Below are 4,469 nucleotides of genomic sequence, written 5' to 3' on the forward strand. Positions count from 1 at the left end.
ATATGATGCGTAAGATAATATTTTTCTGTAAAACTTCATGTAAGCTTTTGTCCTAAAAGTTAGCGGGACCCAACCCACAATTTTTCATGTTTGTTGTGAATATGGACAAGTTTTTGCCATAACAACTTGCTTTGAGAGGACATTTTCTAGCTGTAATAGTTGCACCTCAGGAGGCAAGACTGTTGGATAATTTGGTGGTTGAAGAAACAAGTGAGGAAAAAAATCATTATTGAAGGTTGTGCAAGTGTTTAGGGATGGCAGTGGACTGGGGCGGGGACAAGGTCTCCACCCCCGCCCCGTTTCAAATTCCAAACCTTCATCCCCGCCTCCATCCCTGCACAGGGATGGATTTCAACCTCCATCACCGTTTCATGTCCTCCATCCCCGGTCCAAACGGGCAAGGTGGGGCCCTGTTTCCCCTTAGTCTATAGTCATCCCTTAAAGGATTGGGGACAGGGCGGGGCTAGGAGCGGATTGGGACGGAAACGGGGCGGGGAAAAGCTTAATATCCCCGTTTCATGCCCTTCATCCCCCGTCCAAACAGGGCAAGGCGAAGCCCCATTGTCCCCGGCAATCAACTACTACTCAATCCATGGGGGGCCCTATTGTTTGCATAATGAATGGTAGATTCGCATAATGAACGGTAGAAATAGATCGATGCCAAAACACAAATGAAAGTAATTTTTTCTAAATAATATAAGGGAAAACCCCTATCACCCACCACACATTGCGGCTGGCCTCTGATTTGGTAACACACCCTTGAGGTGCCCCCTGCTCACCAGGGAGTAATCCAAGCTTCGACCTTGTGGTAACGAACACCGCCCATGGGTTTCGAACTTATGCCATCCCGTCAACTTGGTTCCTTTCGCAAGTCACTCCTACTAGATGGGCGGAGAGCTCTTATGGACAATGAAATAGTCATTTAGCATATCATGTAACCCATAGTTATTGGAATTGAATTTTACTGTATGGGAAAGTTCGTTTTAGAAGCGGGAAACTCCTCACTTCCTTGAGACACAAAAGGGAAGCTTTGGGAGATATCTCTGAAACCCACCTTCCCCTCACTTGTTAATCATTTGTCCTTAACGTTCCTTTCTCATTTTTGTCACTCACCCCCACTCGCTTCCTCGTGTCACTTCCTGTGTTTTTCATATCAAAAACAAAAAGCAAAATTTCTTATGTAAAGTTTGCATGTTAATTGTATGGCACTTTGTACTTATTTTCGTATGTTTTCTTATTCGCTTATATGCTTCCACTTCATATTGCTTCTCGTACTTATTTCTTTTCATTTCTCATGTGTTCTCATAATTATTTTACAACTGCATTCCCACTTTCTTTTTAACGCAGGTCGCAACCATATATTGCTTCCTTGTAGCTATGGATTAACTGTAGGCATTGGGATGGCTTGTCCCATTTTTTGACCAGGTTGAGCCAACCTGTCGATAGAGCACAGTCACATTGGCACATTCACATTAATTCCAGCTTAGGTCATTTAGGCTTGGGCCACACCAATGGGTCTTCTGAAAAGTGGCAGACCACCGCCAGCCCAGACCCACCGACCAAAGCTTTATTTTGACCAAGCCGAGGAAGGCTCGACGACCCAGATGCGGTCGGGCCTGGACTGATGTCCCCCCCCCCCCCTCCTCTGTCCTGGTTTTAAACATTATTGGATGTTGTTTAACTTATACTAATGCCATAAAAACAGGGCCTTACCAAGCCTCTCCGGCTTGTCCCTCTTCTGACTAGGTCAATCCGACCTGTCAACAAATAGTGCTAAACAGACGGAATGGGCAACAAAAGGATTTGAAACTGGTGCTAAACAGCATAATTTGAAAATAGAAAATGGACTAGATCTCCACGCAAAGTATCAGTGGATGCATATGAATGCTGCTATATGGAATCCTGTCAAGCATTAGTTTCCACACAAAAACCAAAAGCCCCATGTTTAGTGCTATTCATCTTCATCATACATATTCATATGAATGCCCCCTGTTTTGGAAATATCAGAATTTTATCGCGATATTTTCAAAGGGTAATAATATAAAATACTGTAAGAAGCGCAACCTATTCTGAAAGTTGATAAAACAGATTATTTACTATTATTTATAATTTGATTAATATTCTTATTTTATATCATTTATGCTTTGATTTTGTTTTTTATTTTCATTTTATACATGCAGAATATCCAAGAATTTTCTAAGAAAAAACAGAATTTTCAAATGTTTCAAGATTTTCCCAATTTATGAGACTGGTATGAATCACTGGTCTGAGAGTGATATATATATATATATATATATATATATATATAGAGAGAGAGAGAGAGAGAGAGAGAGAGAGAGAGAGAGAGCACATACCAGATACGTCCACAATCAAAGCATCAATCATTCAAAGCCTCCTCTTAAGCAAACAGTTTTGAAATTGTCAACAGTTCCAAAAGTACTAAAAAATATTTACAGACACTCATTGCAATCATCCTCCTCAAATAATTTCAACAAACAACAATCAAAGCATCAATTATTCAAAGCCCCCTCTTAAGCAAACAGTTTTGAAATTGTCAACAGTTCCAAAAGTACTCAAAAATATTTACAGGCACTCATTGCAATCATCCTCCTCAAATAATTTCAACAAACAATGTAATAGACCATTACAAAATCCCTAACTTTACCTCCCCCCCTTCTCAAGCCAAGGCAGCAAAGCCTCCCCTTCTCATCATCTGCTTAAACTCCTTGTAATTCACCATCCCATCCCCATCTGCATCCACCTTCCTTATCATCCTCTTGCAATCCTCCATGGTCCTCCCTTGCTTCAACCCCAACGATGCCAGGACCGACCGCAACTCGTCGACCGTTATGAACCCGTCACCATTCTGATCGAAAACATTGAATGCCTCTCTCATGTCTTCCTCCTCGTCCTTCTCGTCCATGATCGTTTGGTACAGCACCCCGAATTCCTGGATATCCACACACCCGTCCCCATTAACATCAATCTTCTCAATCATCGCAACCAAATCTTTCTCGGGAATGAAGATCCCCAGATTCTCTAGGGAGTCACTAAGTTCCTGCTTTGTGATCCTCCCGTCGCCGTTCCGATCAAACATCTGGAACACCCGCCGAAGCTCGGCAGGGTCCATCTGTGCGGGGGTTTCCGACATGCGAGGCTCCGGGTTCCTGGAGGAAAAGAACCAGCAGAAGGAAAGCCAAGAGGAAAAACTCTTTAAACTGAAGCAGCGGAGAAGGGAATTAAGAAGGTGGCAAAGGAGGAAAACACCACGGGAGATGGTTAACATCTTGCACCAAATTTAGCAGTGGGAGTGCCTAAAACAAAGTTGGGCTCAATTTAGCAATGGTCAAATTTTGGCCCAAGGGAGAGGAAGAGGGGAACTCCCTAAAAGGCCTATAACCAAAGTTGGTATCAATTCAATGACCAAGTCGGAGAAGGTATGGGGGTGAGGATGGCCAAATTTGGAGGGTGGGGGTTGAGCCCTAAATATAGGGATAAAGACGCGTAGAAGTATGCCGTTGGAAACGGTCCGTGCTTCTCGGGTAGGGGTGGACAATTTAATTTAACCATTGGAATCTCTCTCTCTCTCTCTCTCTCTCTCTCTCTCTCTCTCTCTGCCGTCACGGGACCAACGGCTAGTTTTTTTATCCAATCCTGCCGGTACGTTCGGGGGGAGATGGATGGTCAGAAGGCAGACCTGTTTGTCTATGTGAAATTACTAGAGTGTCCCTGTGGGAATAAGGAAAGTGACCGTTGCAGTTGAGATTTAAATAACAAATGTGTATCCCTTTAGGGTTGATGTGGTTTTCCAACTTGTGGATTTTGAATTCTAGGGAGTTGATCATTTCCTTGATTGTCTTGGGCTATCTTTGGGGTGGTTCAAGTCACACGGTCACAAATCTCATTCTCAGGATTTTCTAGGAAAAGAGAAAATCTCGCAATGAATCAAGCTTTCTTTGAAAATATCAAGAAAATCTTGGAACATTTTAACTAAAAAGAGATAAGAAACAGAAACATGTGAAAATTTTAAAGCTACAAAGGTCACAAATAATATCACAATAAAATTGCAGTAACCACGTAATATAATTGAATTAGGCAAGATTTTGAAAACCCGCGTTAAAAATCGCACAAAAATATCACTAGATTTTCAAAATATGGGCAATACTTGTGACATCAGTTCAGAGAGCCTCGGCTCCTGATCTGATCCAGATCTAATTAAATGGGATCAGCTAATAAATGAGATTGATTCATATCATTCAAGGTGCATGAGTTGCTCGTGGATCATAACAATTCAAAGGCATAATCTAATGCTCAGATCCAAAGGCTTAATTGTCGTACATGTTCTGTTTGGCAGAGATGGATTTTGATCAAGAAGTTAGAACCAATTGGATCAAAATCTCCAATTGGATCATGGATCTTGAACCCGAATCCAGGCGGATGAGAGAGGAAGAAAACGGGAATCAGGGGTG

The 4,469-nt window shown here is 42.2% G+C and overlaps 1 pseudogene; it reads right to left on the reverse strand.

Annotated features, from left to right (window-relative positions):
• Positions 1-2,402: 2,402 nt before the first annotated feature.
• On the reverse strand, positions 2,403-3,436 carry LOC149840968 (calmodulin-like protein 3 pseudogene; annotated as a pseudogene).
• Positions 3,437-4,469: the final 1,033 nt, after the last annotated feature.

The sequence above is a fragment of the Nuphar pumila genome, chromosome 4 (assembly GCF_984573655.1).
Source record: "Nuphar pumila chromosome 4, dmNupPumi1.hap1.1, whole genome shotgun sequence".
Lineage (NCBI taxonomy): Eukaryota > Viridiplantae > Streptophyta > Magnoliopsida > Nymphaeales > Nymphaeaceae > Nuphar > Nuphar pumila.